Source organism: Glandiceps talaboti, chromosome 19 (genome assembly GCF_964340395.1).
Source record: "Glandiceps talaboti chromosome 19, keGlaTala1.1, whole genome shotgun sequence".
NCBI classification, from domain to species: domain Eukaryota; kingdom Metazoa; phylum Hemichordata; class Enteropneusta; family Spengelidae; genus Glandiceps; species Glandiceps talaboti.
Window position 1 is genome coordinate 10,785,328 of NC_135567.1, and position 21,556 is coordinate 10,806,883.

Genomic DNA, 21,556 nt, shown 5'->3' on the forward strand with positions numbered 1-21,556 from the left:
TAATTATTTAAATTACTCAAAAAAAGTAAAAACAACAAAATTGATAACCCATGTGCGCATTGTTATGGTTGATATATGTACCAATGTTATGACATCTGAAGCTTCCATTCTTAATATATAGCCTAATTACCGAATACAATTAATTATGTAAATTGCTCATTAAATTTAAACATTATACCTACAGGCTTTATAGTGTATGTGTGCTTACAGTGGTATAAGTCGTGTTCTGGTTGATGTATATACTAAATTTTGCACGTTCTGAAGTATGCATTCTCTAGATAGAGCTAAATTACTGAAAATCATTAACTAAACAAATTAGCCAGTAAAACTATATACTACGTCAATAATCTGTACACGGCATGTACGCTTTGTTATGGTTAAGATATCATTATATTTAAACTAAGGGCAGTATGTGTTATACATGATGTATCCCTTAATTTGAAAACTAATCATATACAACTACATGAAATTTGAAGCTTGCATAGTCATCAATGCCACGTGCACAGTTGCAGCTGACCAGAACCTCTCAGGCAGCCGCAGACCTTGGTCTCATTATCAGCGCACCCAAAACAGAGTTCATGACTGTCAACTGTCATCCACAGCCTCCCCTCCAAGTGTATGGTAATACAATCAACAATGCAAATGACTTCAGATACTTGGGTTCCATGATGGGATCCAACGACAGCGACCTGAAGCGAAGGTGAGCTCTTGCTTGGACAGCTTTCTGGAAATTAGAACATCTCTGGAAAGGTTCCAGCATCCCAATATCAACCAAAATTAAGCTGTTTAATACAACTTGTGTCACCATATTGTTGTACGGCTGCGAGTCATGGATAATCTCTAAGGATATGGAGAATAAAATCAACTCCTTTGGCACATCATGTTACCGTATAATGTTAAACATCAAGAGGATTGACAAAGTACCAAATGTTACTATCTACAATCTTACGGAGACTATGCCCCTTGTCGAGAGAGCTAGAATCGTCAATTGAAATTCCTTGAACATGTACTGCGCATGCCTGATAGGGAGCCTGTCAAGGAGTATGCATTGTATGTCCCAAAACATGAAAAGAGGAAACCTGGAAGGCAAAGAACCCTGTTCTCAAAATACATCCACTGTCTTCTGGGAGATGCAGATGGCATGCTGAATCATGGTCAACTGTCAGAAATGGCTCAGAACCGTTGTGGCTGGAGGAAACTTATGGTCGACTGCTGCGCAGCCGAACGATGATGATGATGATGATGAACGATGATGATGAGATAACATATAGGCTAATTATCGAAACATAATTAGATATGCAAATTAATCATAACTTATATAAGCTACAGCAACAAACTTTAAATCACACATCATGACATACATGTTTTACCATCAACGCATACACTAACTTATCTTTAACTTAAAACCTGTTTTCTAAAGATATTGCCTAATTATGAAAATGGATTACTTATGCAAACGCAGTGGAAAATCTACAAAAAAAACACCATCAAACACGTGTGATTTGTGATGGCTTATGTATGTACCAAGTTTAATGAAATGTTAAGTTTGCATTCTTAAAAATATAGCCTAATTACTTAAAATCACTAATTATGCACATTACTCGTTAAAACCAAAAACAAGTTTTGTAGGATATGTGTGCGTTGTCATGGTTGATGTATGTGCCAAATTACCTCGAATTTGAAGTATGAATTCTTATGATATAGCTTAATTACTGAAAATCATTAATTATGCAAATTACTCATTAAAGTAAAAAAGCTACATTGACAAACTTCATAGTACATGTGTATATTGTTATGGCCGATATGTGTAGTAAATCATATGAAAACTGAATTCTTAAGATGTATCCAAATTACCAAAAATCTTTCATAATGCAAATTACTCATTAAAACAAAAATGTACGCCAACAACCTTTTTAGGACGTGTGATTTTTCACGGTTGAAGGAAATACCAGAATATATAAAATTTGAAGCTTGTATTCTATAACATGGCTTCATTAAATATCCCTAATTATGCAAATTAGTCATTAAAACTAAATATTATACCAACAAACTGTATAGGACATGTGTGCTTATTGTTGTTGATGTGTATACCAAATGTTGCAGGATTTCAAGTGTGCATTCTTAATATATAGCGTAATTACTGCACATCATTTATGTATGCAAAACTATACATTAACGCTATAAGCTACATCAACAAACTATATACGACATATGCGCTTTCTTATGTTAACGCATGTACCAAATTAGATTTGAAGTGTATATTCTTAAGATATAGCATAATTACTAAAACAAAACATAAATTATTCAAATTACCAATAACTTTTCATTGAGTGTTTACCTAAATATAATTAGTTCTTGATTAGCATATGGAAGATGTGTAGACAGAGACACACACACATACATACATACACACATACATGCATGCATGCATACATACATACATACATACATACATACATACATACATACATACATACATGCATGCATGCATGCATGCATGCATGCATACATACATACATACATACATACACACATACACACATATATACATACATACATACATACATACATACATACATACATACATACATACATACATACACATGAAGCGAGAACAGTCACTCGTGAACTAATATGAAAGTAACATACTTATCACTAGACGTCAGGTTCTTTTATCAGTGACATCCCTTTCACACATCCTCTCATCAACTGCTCAGATATGTATTCTTTACACATCCTCTCATCAAACTCTCAGACACAAACCCTGCACACCTCTTATCATCTGCCCTTTATACGATATCTACAGCTGCAGGATTTGTTAGGTGCTTGTGAAAGGTCTGCACTGACTGCCTTGTTGTCACAATACTTACTATACATGGCATAGAACTGTAACCTATATTGACATTTCCTTCCTTAAAGATCTCATGTAGTTTGATGTTTTGGGGCAATGCAATGCAATAAGATGGAGAAATGGCATATACACATGCTATGATCCAGAAATGTCATATTTGGAATTTTGACATATTTTTTTCTAATTCATATAATTCATAATGTACGTCTGTACTACTTACTTACAAACAGCTAACAACAGCGTTATCTACTATTATATTATAGCATTACCAATTCCAGTGAATTTTGTGACGTCATCGCTGTACATTATTACTGATAATGTACTCCGTTATTGGGCATCGCGGCCCCGGAACGAGCATAACAATTCAAGCTTATTCCGTAAGGCAATAAAGGTGTGGGTATTTAAGAACAGGGAAATTATGGGGTAAACACCATAAGAATATTTTTTTAAAAGATTGAAATTAAAATGAAACAAATTTGTGTTCACAGCAGTTCATTGAAGTGTATACATGTGTGTACATGTACGTACGTGTGTCGCTATGATTAGTATTCAGCTTCCGGGCCGAACATGGCAGACGATGTTCAGCGCTGTGTATATTATACGTTGTTTTGCGTTTCTCGGTCTACAAATTCACTGGAATTGGCAAAACTATAAAATAATAACAATAATGTACGCCCTCCCAGTCCATAATGGACTCAAGCAAACTTTGCACTCCATAATGGGCTCGGCTGTCGCCTCGCCCATTATGTCGTTCAAAGTTTGCTTTCGTCCATTATGGGCTGGGAGGGCGTACATTATTGTTTAAATATGTTGATTTATCTACTAATCCTGAATTGATTGAATTTATCTCTAGTAGCTAATACTTGACAAGGGTTTTGATTAAACAACTTAAATTCAGATTTATACTTAATTTTCCAATGGCGTGATCAACACTGGTCTTAGACGTGGAAAATTTACATATGACATGATCTTAAATCTCAACCATAAACAACCCCAGAAGGTAACACACATTGTATACTACTCCTTGGATACTTCTGCAATAGTCTATGAGCAGACCGAAGGCATTGACAGTTACGTAGTGAAAGGATGAGGAGCGTGCAACATAGCCCTATCATGTAGTCCCAAACATGGATGGGATTTGTGTTGAAATGTTCATGTGAAAATTCGTCTACATAAAGAGAGAGTCTCTGTGAGCAAAGCTCATCCTTAAAACTTTAGAAAATAATACATACCCCTTTCACATTTCGAACCAGCGAAGCCAATCGGGCAAAGGCAGACAAAACTATCGAAAACTGTTAAACATGTGCCATCGTTTTGGCATGTTTGATAAGTACAAATATCAGTAGCTGGGAAATCTGCAAACAGATGAAGATACAATTCTCTTTAACATGACATCATGGAATCATGACATGTTGATCCTAAATCAGGAATATTTTTAGATGTAATTATACATGTTACCTCCGTTGTCACCATTGTCTCTGCAAAACTAAGCTATACGTACATTTGAATGCTATTAGCCATATAAAACTAAATAAAACAATTATCAGCTGCATGACTGTCATTTTTTGTGTGTTTATCAATTTTTAGAGAGCTGTTAGTGAATTCAAGGGGGAGGCGTGGCGGAAATCACACCCGGGCTTTTACATAAATTATTTACCCTCCCTCGATTCCAGTGTGCTAAAATGTGCCCAACCCCTTCAACATTTTTTTTCCTAACACATGACCCCCCCCCCCCCCCTGATAAAGGAGTTCAAAACTTTGGTTTATGCCCGAGTATCAATTGTAAGAACTTAATCAAACCGCTGCAAGCATTTTCAAACGTTTAAAAAAGGCATTCACTCCAAACTGCTACCACGATGTGAATGTGTGTGAAGGCACTATACTGATCAATACCTTTCACTACAAAATAATGTAAAGTTTACCAATACGGTGATTCAAATTACAAGATTTAAACTGAATGCCTTTCCTAAAGACAACATATTTACAGTTTTGTTTCTGCACACAATAATTGTTGAAATGCAACAGAAAATATGCAATTATTCATGTCTGAAGTATGTACCAAATTTAACTGAATTTAAAGAATGTATTTTTAAGATATATTCTAATAACTGAAAATCATTATTTATTCGTATGATTCATTGAAACTATAAGCTACATCACAAGAATTACAGAACATTTGAGATTACTTCTGTTTGAAGTATGTTCAAAATTATCTTGAATTTGAAGTACGCATTTTAAGAAATAGTCTAATCGCTGAAAATAATATATTATGCAAATAAATTATTAAAATTAAGAGTTACAGCAATAAGCTTTATGAGTCATTCCAACCTGGTATCATTAATGTAAGAACCACATAATGTAGAATTTGAAGCTTGCGCTCTTCACCTGTAGCCTAACTACTGAAAATCATCAATTATGCAAATGGTTCATCGAAACTATAAGGTATATTATATTATAGCATTACCAATTCCAGTGAATTTTGTGACGTCATCGCTGTACATTATCACTGATAATGTACTCCGTTATTGGGCATCGCGGCCCCGGAACGAGCATAACAATACAAGCTTATTTGTTCTGTTTCTTCATACGACTAGGTATCTTTTCGAAATGTATGTTGTTACTTATGGTTGTCATTTCCACTGTTTAAAAAATACAACGCATTCATGAAACAAATTTGTGTTCACAGCAGTTCATTGAAGTGTATATGTGTGTGTACGTGTACGTATGTGTGTCGCTATGATTAGTATTCAGCTTCCGGGCCGAACATGGCAGACGATGTTCAGCGATGTGTATATTATACGTTGTTTTGCGTTTCTCGGTCTACAAATTCACTGGAATTGGCAAAACTATAAAATAATAACAATAATGTATGCCCTCCCAGTCCATAATGGACTCAAGCAAACTTTGCACTCCATAATGGGCTCGGCTGTCGCCTCGCCCATTATGTCGTTCAAAGTTTGCTTGAGTCCATTATGGGCTGGGAGGGCGTACATTATTGTTTAAATAACATTATGATATACCAATGCCCAGATCAATCATTCTTGATGACGTTTAACGTGGAATATCACTTCTGATATGCAATGCATGAAAGGGTGCTACTTCCGCTTCCGTATACATTAAGGACACAGAATTTAATTGCCGAAAATCAGGAACTGTCGCATTTGTTTTGTGACCATCATGTATACGAAACCGGAAACGCTACTTTTCATGCTGTGATGGCACATTAAACATCATTACATCCACGTTAAACCTTAATCGTCATCACAAAACTGCTTTCTGATTGGACAGAAGATGGGAATTCTAAACAGAAACAAACAAAAATGGCAGTCAATGTGCGACGTTGAAACTCGTATGTAAATACAAAATTAAAATTGAGACATCTTTCAAAAGAGGGGGATTTTAACGAGAATATCCATACTATAGTGAAAATATTTACGACCATACATTAAATTGCAAATTCATAACAACGCTGTACAGGTAAGTATATTTCCCACCGGTATCGCCGATGCGACTGTAGCCAGTGTGTAGGCCACCCACTGTGTGCTACTGTGTATATACTACTAGCACAATGTAACTTACTATGAAATTTATAACAGTGATCGGCCTTCCTCATTCTCTGACACTTTAAGAGAACTCAGTCTACTCCCAAAGTTGCATTTCGAAATAATTATGAAATATTACACCGACATCTGATGTAAATTGACGATGTCACCGACAGGTTGATACGGCCAGCAGATAATGTGCATGTGAATGTCACCTGATAGCAGAGTATTGTGACACACAAAGCCCATGGCACTGCATAGCATGCTTTGTGCTGAGAAATCTTCTTTGAACTCCTGGTGTGACATGTGCCCTGCCTATTCTATTGCATTACTATTCATGAGCAGGTACATGAATATTAATTATGGGTTGGGTTACTCATTATCCTTGGCTTGTAACTTTTAGTGTACCACATGTAGCAATGAAGAATGTAGTGTTTTGAGTATACTCTATGACTCTGGTTATCTTTTCTTACCGTCTACTATTATCAACCTTTATATGACACATGCACATTATTGTCGTCAATGTATATACTAAATTATTTTGATTTTGAAGTGTGCCTTCTTATAAAATATAACATAACAATTACCAAAAAACACTATCCTAAAGCCATTACCCTAAACAACATGTACATCAACTTTCATATGAAATGAGCCGGCCAGTTTTGAGTAAACGAAGACACAGACAGACAGACAGACAGACAGACAGACAGACAGACAGACAGACAGACAGACGACAGGCAAACAAACAAACTTATCTCTAAATTATAATGTTCCCTTAAAAGTGTGACACTTCACTAATCCTATTTTATAAAATAAGACTCTGCTCGTGTGTCGATATGTAAGGAATACCCCCCCCTCATTATTCCACCAATTCTCTCACATGTAAATATTAAAGGCTCCCTTTTTTCATTCAACTGTGGACATCTTTCCTTTCTACTCCTTAAGCTATGATGTCCACCTTTTATACATCGACTACTTTCTCTTCAATCCATACACCAATTATGATTATAATAAACAATGTGTTGATCACAGAACATAATTCTCAATACCTATTAAAGATTCCCAAAATGTACTCAAAAATCACATTTTATGGTGGAATAATGATGCACAAAATTTAATGAAATAGGCCCCTTCTGCAATCCTGTGAAAGTTGTTGGTCTGGAATATGCAAGTCACTGGTTTGAGCTCTGCAGCTGTTATCGTTAAGAATGACCAATGTCCTAGGGCAAGGATTTAGCCACAACTGTATACAGTAATCCAGTTGTGTTAAGTGAGGTTACTTTATGAACAATATAATCATATGTGTTTACAGTGACAGTAATGGTCTATGACATTTGACAAAGTTATATTAGGCTGTTTCGTCTATTAAGGTCAGTAGCAGATTGGCATAACAGTTTCACAAATCATAGTTGATATTAAGGGAAGCGTTTTGGACAAGTTTAGCATGCTTACATCCGTTCAACATATCCAGGAGCAAATTGATACAACCCTTGCAACAATGGGCTAAGGACGTAGTTTTTATCAGCGAGGGCCAATTTATACTGAAGGTGTCGAAAATATCTTCTCTTTATCACATTGTCAAACTGATATACACTGATACAAAAACAACATCGTGTGTCTTTCATGTAGGTCCATGCTATGTTATTATCAGTTAAAAAAACTTTGTTTATTGAATCACCATATTGGCTAACTTCTCCAGACAGAACCATTTCAAGGGTTGCAATTTCCGATCAACAGTAACTCACCACAGTTACCCTTTGGTCCGATGTCACACTCCACAAAGCGTCTGTCATCGAGAGGACAGTACACACCAGATAAGTCTAGATGATACAACTTCAAACCACGGCAAAAATTATCATTCAAATCATACAATTGTGTCAACATATATCCCATCGACCAAAGATTACATGGTTTGCCTTTCGCATTATGTCGTATGTTACCACGGTAGTCATTGCCATCATCTTCCCAGTAACATTCACCTATACCTCCTTCAGATTCATAAGAAAACGTCATAAGTAACCATTTACCTCTGCAACCCTCTATATTCTAAATTCGAGTCATTGACCCTATCGAGTAGGTGCTACAGAATGTCACTCGCCCCAAGAATAATTTAAGAATTCGTTTTACCAGACGCTATAAGCATTGTAAATGTTATCTAGATTACTCCCCTTAAGTATTTAGATTTTCATATATTCATGTAATTTTTTGACGTATTTTTTATGTCATTTACACTCTTTTTCCTTTATTTCTTTTCGTATAAGAAATATCTTAGTCTTCAGTTGTGAAAGATCCCGAAAACATTTGGTTACTAAACGATGAATATATTGTATGTCAGTGAACAGACAATCATACTTCTCATAGGGTTCCTATCTAAAGAGCTTTATACATATGAAGCAATGGAGTTTGGTTACCAATTTACCAGATACACTAATAACATTACTGAAAATGGAAAATGGAAAATGAACTATGCAGTGTACAGAATTGTGTATTTTGCAAGCACAAAGAAGTATGATTAGATGGAGGAGGTGTCAGTGTGTTTTGTGTTATTTGTCAGAGGGCATTGGTTGTTTTGTGGGTGAATTGCAGGGGATCATTATTTTAAAGTACAACACGAACAAAATGTCATTGGCCCACCCCCGTCCCTAAAAAATAAACGCTCATTTAATGAGATTTTGTCAAGTGCATGTCGGTTTTAAATTTTCCGTCAACGTCGCAAGGTACATTTAACGATTTTGTAACGTCCTGCCAGTAGGAGTACTAATTACTATAGACCTGGTTGCAATTCATTCCGTTTGCATATAATATCAAGTCATGAATCTACTAGACTGACCTACAAGTTGTGCCTTTGTTGTGGGTTCTGTCCAAGAAGTGGCTCGGGAAATTGCACCAAATTAACAAATTTGCAGGCAAAGAAAAGTAAACTGATCCCACTATTTCTGTCTTGCTAACTCTAAAATGATGTCACCATAATTATATTTTTAAATTTATTTATTGACGTTTATTGACGCAACCTTATTTGTAATAGGTAAACTTTAATTGAAATGTCGTGTCCACATAATGTGAAGGTGAATTATTTCAAAGTTGAGGTACACACTGTGCATGCCAAAGAAATTATATGTTGACCATTTGCATAAGAAATAAAAGAAAAAAGAAAAAGGAAGCAAGCAAAGCTCTTTGGGTTGCTAGGTACATTTTATAAAATGCTTACCATATGTTGTAAACACCTCTACTTCTTTTATGACAATATTAGTTGCCCAGTTGAATATAATCATAAAAATACCATCAGAGAGATGATTCGTTCCACAATACCATTGGATCCAGACACTTTTGTCAACATTATACGTAACTTGAGTTGTCGGCTCTTTTACAGTGAGACCACAATGGAATGGTAAGTCTCCAGCGAGCAATAGTGGGTAATATACAAACATTGCATCTACAAGTATAGGTACTAGGTATCCAACAGTCATGATGCATGTAAAGAAATAGCGAAAAGTGTATTATTATAAAGTTAAATGTTGTACTACTACTGTTGTTTTTGTTGTTATTGTTGTTCAACAGTTATAAGCGATTAAAGCATATTATAACACATCGTTTTCATAAACCCTTGATAATATGCTGACACTGTATCACGTCGTATGGAATATTGACCCACAGCATATATGGAGACTAGTCTCGTTCTATTTCCCTAGAGCAATATTCATGTCGCATGAAAGTCTTGTCAGTAATATGATTTGACTATGTGAATAATATGTGCCTGAGAATATACACTTGTTATCTGTCCATTTCTGGTAGCTAAAAGATGTCATATATTACCCATGTTACGTAGCTACTATTTCAGCCTCCATTGTATTTGCTATATAACAGTCAACGTGGTAATATATAATTATGTACAAGGGTACTCGAAGCCCGGAAATAAGTATGTATTATATTGTGGTACTTTGTTTTACGAACAATATTGTAAGCCCTAATAAAAATTATGTGGTTCCCGTTACGCTTAAGTTTAGAATAGCTATACTTTTTATTTTATTTTATTTTATTTTATTTTATTTTATTTTATTTTATTTTATTTTATTTTATTTTCTGTCTGTGTGAGTGTCTAATTCAGGTTTTCCATTCTTTTCCAAATGGTCTCCGTGTTGATTATTTCTTCCTATTAGATGTACAGTCGTTACAGATTGGAAGAACAGTTTTATTTTTTCTCTTTAAGTTGATGTCAATTTCCGCATCTAGAATTTCCTGTGAAACTTCACAATGTTTGTGATTTTATTATTTTTATCTCGAATACATGAAAAAAATATCTTTAGGGTCAGCAGTGAAAAGTTAGGTAGGGTCGGATAACCGGAACCAAACAACTAATTGTTTATGCCAATATCGATAAAAATACAGTCAATGTTAATTTCATCATAGTTAATGGCGACCGTGTTAGAAATTACTTTAGTTCATTTTATTTACTACAAATTATGTCAATTGTTACAGCCTATGCTACTATTACAAATATGGCAATATACTAATGACACAACAAAGTCAATTATATATTTGAAAAAAAATCTGGATGAAAGTATGTAAAGTAAATACGTACAGCTATCTCTATCCGTTAGCAGTCTGATGCTGTGAATAATGATTTCATTAAAAAAGTGGAGTTCAAATAGTGGAATCATGTAGTTGCTTTGGCATGTTTCGAAAGCTATCCAAGACAGGTGATGGGGATATATATCTCTTGTTTTGAAGTCAATCTCCTCAGAAGGTAGAAACGCACTGCCTAGTGTGGCATCCATACCAATATACTCCGTGTTCGTCTGTAAAATGCCATCGTACATCATGTTGACTTTTAACAACCACAAAGAGTCGCCATATGATTTCGGGGCTACATTATAAAAACCTGTAAAATATCAGAGAGAAAACTACAGATGAAAAAGTGACCATATATCACTTTGTGGTCGGCAAAGTGTTAGAGAGCCCGGTTTGGAAGCAACAGGTTGCAGGTTCGAACACTGTCGCTGCAGTTTGTTTCTCAATGGCAAGATTAGAGTCACGACTGCCTCAGTCAACCCAGCTGTATAATTAAGGGCCTGGCAGTGCAATGGGAATGTTTAGTCATATGCGTTTATCAAGGCTGTAATAGATTGTATGCTCTCCAGGGTGTTGAGGAAATAGAAATAGCCGTTATGCCTCTATATGTCCATGTCAGTGATAATGATTGTAAAATGCTTTGAGCACAGAGTATTAAAGCACGTTATGCACGCTAACATTATTATAACAAAAGTTATTATAAGAGATTTGGCCTCACTAAAAGATACACGTTGTATACCTATTTTTCTTCAGATGCGCAGACAGTTCAGATAATCTTGTTTTTGTGGGCGAGACGTAATTTTCGCGGTGAAACATGCATACATCAATTGAAATTCGTAAATTCTAGTTTGGACCGCCTATCTTAGTTTTATTTTATACTTAATATGTCACTGAGCTGAAAGTATATGCATATATATTTCTCACTTGTTTAAAATATTTTGTCGTCGCCATTTTTAAAGTTTATTTCAAAACACTGAAATAGATAGAATTTAGAATTGAATAAGTGGTTGAAGGATATAGTCTGTCGTCAAGGAAATTCAAGTTCAATTTAAGCTAGCCTTAATCGAAACACCAATAGTATGCCAGAACGAAATCTTTATATGAACATACGAATTGATGGTGCAAACCTCCTAGCTTCATAGAAAAATGTTCACTATGGGTTGACATGTATAAACAGTTTGTGTGCGTGAACTGTGCTTACAATCTTTCAACGGAAAGGGAACTGTTGGTCAGTCTTTGACCAGAATCTACTACAAGTATTTCTCAAACTAATTTTAAATGGTTGCTGCAAAAACGTGAACGATCAAATGTCGTCAACAGGAAAAATGGACCAGTGTGAGAATTGACTTCGGATTGGTTTGCTTGAACAAGAAGATCTGGACGATGCGTAAATCATCTCCACCAACAACTATATTTTAATATTTCCTTGGGATGAAGGTACGAGGCTTGTATATGTTGGCCTACTTGAATAAGTAAATGACAATAATGTAAGTTGTGAGGACATCAATTACAACTTACAGTACAGCTCTGTCTTGAAATAGACAAACATAGTCTACACATTACTATGACAGCACAACATCAGTCGATACGACCTTATGTGAATTTTTCTCGTTATCTTCTTATCAAGCCAGTTAGAATGAAGTCCACCCGAAGAGAAATTCAGAATGTTGTTAGTTTGAAACAAACCAGCTGTCCTGATACCATCTTGTATTTTGTGGAAATACTGATTTCGTGGAAATAACCTCAATGACACACCTATGTTGAACATGAATCAAGGAGCCGTTGCAGTTATTCAAATAAAATCAAATTGGACGGACTATTACCCCACTGATTAGTGTCTCATCTTAAAGTTTATGTGCTAAGAATAACGATTTATTGTAAGAGCTACATATGCAGGAATATAACGAAACATCGTCTTAAAGTATCAATGTTTTATTGGCAATACTGTGTTTCTCTGCAAGGACGTTGAACCTTTGTTTAGAAATCCAAAGGTGTGGGTGCATAAGTTGTTTGCAAAATACTTCGTAAATTCTAGCAATGTAAGTCAGACACACTTTTCGCGAACAAAACGTGGCTATATTTTCACGTGTTGACTTTCATTGTATTAATTTGTAATTTTCTAAATTATGAAGTTCTTTAGACAGCCCTCTAAAAACTATTAAACGTTATTTAACGGTAAAAATATCACGAGGTGGAGGTTGTATATCTTGTGGATTCAATCCCAATTTTGTTTAGTTACCATAACAAAATAACAGTATTTATTCCATGAGTAACTAAACAACAATTTTTTGCCACATAGGTATATGTATTTTTAATTCTTTGTTTGCTGGTGTAGGGTTGTGTGTTACATTTTCATTTTGACCATTGCCCTATCAGCCTGTGATATCTTTTCAGGTTGTGTACCAAATTACTGACAACCACAGTCCAGCGTCTATCAAACATTTTTTTTTGTTATTTCTTCGATGGTTGTATGTATGTATGTATGTATGTATGTATGTATGTATGTATGTATGTATTTATGTATGTATGTATGTATGTATGTATGTATGTATGTATGCATGTACGTACGTACGTACGTACGTACGTACGTACGTACTTACTTACTTACTTACTTACTTACTTACTTACTTACATACATTGTATATGTATAAACAGTACTTTTATGTGTTGATTAGAAGATGAATTTTATCTTATTTTTCAAATCGAAATCCGCATTTCTTTGCAAAAGGAATCGTACTAAAAGTTACACTGACATGATTATCTACGGTTCTCTTTAAATACTATGCTAGTGATGATTTAAGTGAGAATACGGGATGTCTTAATATACTTCTTTCTTTCTTTTTTACTTTAAATGCAAAGTCTTTCTGAATATGACTAAAACGTATAAGTGTGTATGCAAGGGTTCACTCTTTAGTTATTTTTTGTTCAATTAGTTAGGATGTCCAATGTCCAAGGAAAACAAGACAAATACTAAATGTTACTGTTCTATAAACTGGCGTAAACGAAAACAATGGCAGTTTTACCGGTGATGGCGCTACAAGCCGACCTAGATAAGTATCCTTGTCACTGACTATTATAACAGCACAAGAGAAAGTAGTCCACGCTGAGCAAACCATGCCTTAACATTTAGAGTCTTAGAAAACTGTGTGTCATAACTTAAGCTGTACAGTTAGTGTAATATTAATGGTTTCTCTGGTTATGGGGGCAAACCCTGCTAGATAAATGCGGAACATGTGAATTGGTGTAGGCATTTTACTTGACACTAGATGTGAAATGGGTGGACAGTCAGCAGGAAATTGGAGGTTGCCATGTGATGTGAATGGGGGTTACATGTGTTAGTGTTGTCTGTAGCTGTTTATAGTGTGTTAATGTCTGCTAGGGGACTATCTCACTGAATTTCAAGTATCCAACATGTGAAACAAGATGTACAATGAACTTGAACCAGTACAATGTCAACGAGTTTAGTTTAGTAGCGGCCGGAAAGTATCCTGTCCTGCCCAACTGAAATATGTTGCACTCGAGAAATGAATTTATGACCATGGTATGTACGTGTGAGTATAACCAACCAGCCGTTTAGTAGCAGTATGTTCTCTACAGTGACTTTGGCAGTAATACAAATAGCCAACGAGAATTGCCTACTTGAAACGGTGACAGTAAAAGTTTGGTTTGATGTAAGAAGCCCACGGTTAATCACCCATGTTTCAAGTTGGTCGCCTACTTTGTAGAACACTAGGAGTTATGCTCAGCGTATATTATACCACATAACTCTATTAATATTGCTGTAAGTCTATGTTGGTGAAGTCCCCATACTGAACACTTTAAGTCCAGTGAATAATTAAATAACTTCATGTCGTGAACAATCAAGTAACTATTACATTTGAGTTGCTGTATATCCAATGGTGTATGAATTTAAGCTGTACTGAGGACCAGGCTAGTGCATGCTGAGGTTGTGTGGCGTGTTCGTGGATATTGTATTATGCTTGAACCTGAGGCTGTTGTATATGCGTGTCGTGTGGTAAGCGAGAAGGTGATTGTTGGTGAACGCGTCTAACTGTCGAACCTGACGATCTCCAGACAATAAATGATAATTGCTGACTATAATGAACTACAGTAGTATAGCGTTGAATGTACAGTACTGATGTGGAATAGTATAAAGAATAGTTCGACAACAAAGTTGCCTCCTCGAATTGTAGATTATATCCTTGGCGATTTTTGGATGTTCTTGTTAGAAGCATATCTGTTCATGTCAATGATTCTGTATTGTGTATTTCTGTTATTCTGAATATTATTCTAGATGACCAGTACGGCAGTATGTATACCCACTTACTTTATTGTAACATACATTAATGGTATCACCATATCGTATCCCAGTGTGTCTATGAATGCGTGTACTTATTGTGGAGTTGTTTAATGAGATATCATTGACGAATTTGTATTTGAATTTTCATACAGCTGATCTGACCTATGAATTAATTATATTGTTACTGAACACTTTAAGTCCAGTGAATAATTAAATAACTTCATTAGTTTGTATTTGATTCTTGATACAGCTGAATTTTGACTATGAATTAATTATAATGTAACCGAATACATTCATTTTATTGAATAATTGATTAAGTTTATTGTTTGTTTGTTTTTTGTATCTGATCCTTAAGATAGTTTATTTGTTATTTTGAATAAGTTTCCAAGTATAGTACCTTTGAATGAGTTCGGGTTTTTTTTAATTTCCTTTTTGTATTACCTGATTTTGTCTAGGACCAGTTTAATCATCTTAACGACTTCATTTGTTGGTGGGTTTTTAGTAGATCTCTTATCAAAGTAACAACAACTTCACATTTAATGACAAACAATTTACGCAAACAGAGGGAACAACAATTGGTTCCAAATAGGGCAGAAACTTTGCATGCACATGGGTACATGGGAAGACGACTTACAGCGGAAAAGCCAACACAAGCCACTAGTACAATGGAGACATATCGATGACATTTGGGGACTGTGGACACATTGAGAAAAATCATTTTTACAATACCACAAGCTAGCTAATACCATACATCCACGTATCAAAGTAGAAATGCGCCGCTCAAAGAACAGCATAGAGTTCCTCAATGTCACAATACACATAATAGACGGACACATAGCCACGGACGTATACACCAAACCAACAGACACATTTCAATACCTCCATGCCAAATCTGACCATTCAGTCAATGTCAAGAAAGCATTACCATACACCTTAACTGTAATCCCGAAAACCATATGCTCAAAACCACAGTATTACAAAAGACAGAAAGAAAACATAACGAGAACACACAAAGAACGAGGATACAAAGAAACCCACATCAACGCACAGATAAAGAAAGTGGACAAACTTGACTGACGACATTTAATACATCCCAAAGACGACAGCAGACCAAACAGAAACAAAGACCGTGTCATCTTCCCGATCACATATAACAGCTCGCTCCCAGATATACCAAAGATACTCACAAACAACATGCGCACTCTACATAAATCACAAAGATGAAAAAAAAAAGTATTCAGAAATCCACCCATGGTAGCCTGGAGAAAAGGAAGAGATATCGGCTCACAACTCGTACATAGCAAACATCACACAACAAAGAAGCAGGATCATGACCATGTGAGAGCAAACGATGCGCCATCTGCCCCTACATGGAGAAGACAGACACATTTCAAGGGCCAATTGCACAGCATTATAAACTAATACACCACATCTGCAAATCAGCAAACCTAGTGTTTGCAATACGTTGCTCACATTGAGAAACAATAGTCTATGTAGAAGAAACCAGAGATACACTATAAACAAGAATGCAGAATCACCTATCACAAATCGGGAAAAAACAATAGATATGAACCAGTACCAATTCACTTCAATGGACCATCTCACTCAATCAAACACTTCAGAATCATAGCAATTGCAAAACTCTACACACCAGTTAAAACCTACCGTCAACTACGTGAATAAAAAAAATGTGTATAAAAAATAGATACACTCACCAATGGCATTAATAAAAAAACAGTAACATAGCAACCAGTAATAACCAGTACTCCACAGCTGGCTAAGTTTAATATTCATACCATTCCAGGACAAGAACACTAATTTTCATGACAACAACTACTGTCTTCAATTTTTAAAGTGTAACGGAACTTGATTTGTTTGACAGAACTGGAGACCAACCGATGAAGAGGAGCCCAGTCTCTTCGAAATATTAGAGGTCAGAACTATATGGTTTATGATATATATATATATATATATATATATATATATATATATATATATATATATATATATATATATATATATATATATATATATATATATATATATATATGTGTGTGTGTGTGTGTGTATGTATGTATGTATGTGATGAGGAAGTGCGAGAATGATTGAAAAAACGAACGAATTAACGAACAAACTAAGTAATTAATTAATTAATTAATTAGTTAGTTAATAGATGTGTGGATGCCATTCATTTGAACGAACTAATTAATTAATTAATGGTTGGATGGCTGGATGAATGAATGAATGAATGAATGAATGAATTAACGAACAATTTAATTAATTAATTAATTAATTAATTAATTGATTAATTAATCGACAGTTGGATGGATGGATGAATGAATGAATGTACACTGTGCGATTCTTAGCGGAGTTTTGTTATATTTTGCAAGTTGCCGGGATACTTTACAATTCGACAAAATATACTAGAAAGTATGTGTTCGCGTGAAATTTATATCGAATTTGTGAAATTCGCCGCCACTGAATGAATTGATTTGATTTTATACCATCAATGTACCTTTCATATCAGTACAGTGATTTTCTATTCTTCACCTAGATATTCAATTTAGTGGAGTTTTCGAGGATGTGCATGGTTTAGTGAGCTGTGCACTATAGGTAGTAGTTCATCATTTTAAATCTGATATCGAAGGGATTTTAGGGATAGCTGACCAGTAGAGCCGGGAATGAGTTCATGAGTTCTAATTTAGATGAAAGACAGAAAAAAGGGGAGAATAACGTCTCCCCAATCCCTTTCTCTAAAATAATTAAATCTTATCTCCAATTCAATTAAATCATTATTTAGTATATTTCAAATTTGAACGTGTTCAATGTTTTATAATAGCACAGCCAAATGTTGTTGTGGCCACTATATATAACATTACAACTTTTTTGTATATTTACAGAGAGACTTGTACCAATTACGAATACACTTGTAACAAAGTTGTTGAAAACTTGCTGACATTTTTAATAAACTGACTACATTTGTAATAAAATTGCTAACATTTTTAATAAACTATCGGCATTTGTAATAAAATTGCCGACATTTGTAATAAAATTTCCAACATTTTTAATAAACTAATGACATTTGAAATAAAATTGCTGACATTTTTAATAAACTATCGGCATTTGTAATAAAATTGCCGAGATTTGTAATACAATTGCCAACATTTTTAATAAACTAATGACATTTGTAATAACATTGCCGATATTTTAAATAAACTATCGGCATTTTTAATAAACTGACTACATTTGTAATAAAATTGCTAACATTTTTAATAAACTATCGGCATTTGTAATAAAATTGCCGACATTTGTAATAAAATTGCCAACATTTGTAATAAACTAACAACATTTGTAATAAAATTGCCGACATTTGTAATAAACTAAGGACATTTGTTTTAACATTGCCGACATTTGTAACGACATTTGAAGTAAAACTGACAATAAAATGTACAATCAATGCCTCATCTTCACCAATCATAGATTTCAACAAATTAAACACCTGAATCTAAGAAACTTTATTAAAATTCCCTGTGTAATAACTTATTCTACAAGTTAAGCCAGGGAAGTTTTACGCCGTATTTAGCAACAAAAATTGATACAGAACTATATTGTTATGTATTTACTTCTATGATTCAAATCCAAAATTATTTCTTTACATATCAGAGTTTATGGTTGGTTGGCCTGTCAGACTTGTGTTAATAAAACCATCTGACAAATATTGGCAAGCGATTATGTTTCGTTTTATAAGTACAATTAGTTCACAGACCAACAGTAATCGAAACGGGAAACTGGTGTATAGACTTTGGTGAGATATAGCGATATACAGTATCCATAACACCAAGTGTCCGTAATGTATGATGTCTGAAATATTCGCCATCATGCATATTAATATTTTCAAACTCACAGATGTAGACTTATTGATATACTAACTAACTTGTTTTTAAAAATTACCGATACCAATTACTTCTCAAGCCTTACGAAGCTTTCAATTTTTGCCCCCAAATGCACCTTTAAAATGGGTTGTGAAATCGCCGTTTCCATATTTTCTAGAGAAATCAGTTTGTTGGTAGTCAACCAACCAACTAACCAACCAACCAACACTTTGTCCGCAATGATTAAATATATATACATTCGATCATACAAGCACGAAGTGTTGATCAAGTGATGGATTGATGATGCTAGTTCGTATGTTCACTCATCACTCAGAAGCCTTCACAATCACAAACAACTCATACATTCGCCGCTTGTACACTAGAGGAAGTTAGATTCAAGAACTAGATAAGATCAGGTTAGAAAACAGATTGAAGTTACTTTTAGCTACCCTCCATACGCCCGTCTTTCCACCCACCCGCCCGTCAGTCAGTCAGTCAGTCAGTCAGTCAGTCAGTCAGTCAGTCAGTCAGTCAGTCAGTCAGTTATTCATTCATTCATTCATTCATTCATTCATTCATTCATTCATTCATTCAGTCAACCAACCAACCAACCAACCAACCAACCAACCAACCAACCAACCAACCAACCAAACAGTTATCTTTTGACAAAGTCAATTTAACAACACGTCCGCCAATGATCACAGAGATATGTGTCTCGGTATTTGTCAATTGCCAATTAAAGTCTCAATATTGTGAAGTAGTTAGCTGTAACATGGTGACTTCAAGCTAATTCATTTTCATTGACTATGTGGAGCCACGGACAAAGAAGAAACGTGTCTGTGGTGGATAGCACATGCTCAAAATCCACCAACGCACAGGCATTAAGCTAAATCACATAGGGAAATAACGTGAAACGTATACGAATGTGTGAAAAGTCTGGAAATTACCGATACAATATTATGCATTTGACGTGAACTCTCAAGTCTCGAAAAAAACAGCTTGGTAAACTCTTCTTTCAACATCCACGAGTTGATCAATCGACTGATGTTGATTGAATCCTTCTAATAAAAACTACAGAAACAACATGAGTACTGGTACATCTAAATAGAAATTTCCTGTTGAAAGTATGTTTTTCAGTATAAAATGTTTTGATATTTTAATTGCAAGTTTAGCTTGTGTTTTCAATATTGTACAAATTTATTATAAGACATGTCGTTCATTTTTTAACTTTGGTGAAGTTTGGTCCAACGAAGGAATTATGTTGTCTGTCCGTCAGTTTTAAATGACACGACCCCTTACCAACTTGCAGAGCGATATTGAAGTCAAAACCGATAACATACTACCAATACGGTTTATATTATCCTCTGTTTGAGCACCATAACCTCGTGTCAAAGGACCCAAGTACGTCGAGAATTTTATGCAAATATGTTTACGGTAAACACATTAAGCGAATGCCTCTCAATTGATCAATATCACACAAAATAAGTTGTATTGCACCACAAAAATTAATCGTTCAATCATCCAATCATATAATAAATCAATCAATAAATCGATCTCAATCGATTGATCAATTAACTATATGCTCGCCAACCCTGTGGTACTGATCACATAAAACCTGCCCTCTATGGCAAAATATTTGTAGCAAACACATAATGACCTCATTGCATTAATGGCTAATTTGTCATTTATCATGTTTCTGTTATTTGATGTTTTTAGTTTTTGTTTTGTTTCTCAATCCTCAAAATAATCATGATTTGAAAATCAGGTGAAAAGAAGAATTTATAATTTTATTTTGTCACGTGATCTAATCCAAATATGGCCCAGACGACGAGAATCAGTATGGCGTCAACCAAGAGTAACATGACAATTCCTTACCAGATTTAAACTGAATGCCTCCCGTAAGGGAATCACTAATTAAGCAAATAACTCATTAAAAAAAAGCTATGGTAACGGGCTTTGTTTTTGGACAAGCGTGCTTTCTTAGGTTAATGTATGTGCCAAATTATACAGAATTTGAAGAATGCATGATACTACTTAATTACTGAATATCGTTCATTATTCGAAATACTCATTAAAGGTAAAAAAATGTAGCAACAAACTTCATAGGACAGGTGCGTATTATTATGGTTAATATATGTACCATATTATACAAAATTTGAAGCTTGCATTTTTAAAATACAACGTAGTTACCTAAAATAATTAATTATGTAAATGTTTCATTGAAACTGTAAGCTATATCAAAAATTTATAGGACATGTCCGCTTTGTTATGGTTAACGTGTGTACTAAATTGTATTGAAATTCAAGCATGCATTCTTATGATATATCCTAATTACCGAAAATTATTAATCATGCAAATTAGTTATTAATACTGTAATGGTATATCAACAAACTTTATAGGGCGTATAAACTTTGTTATGTTT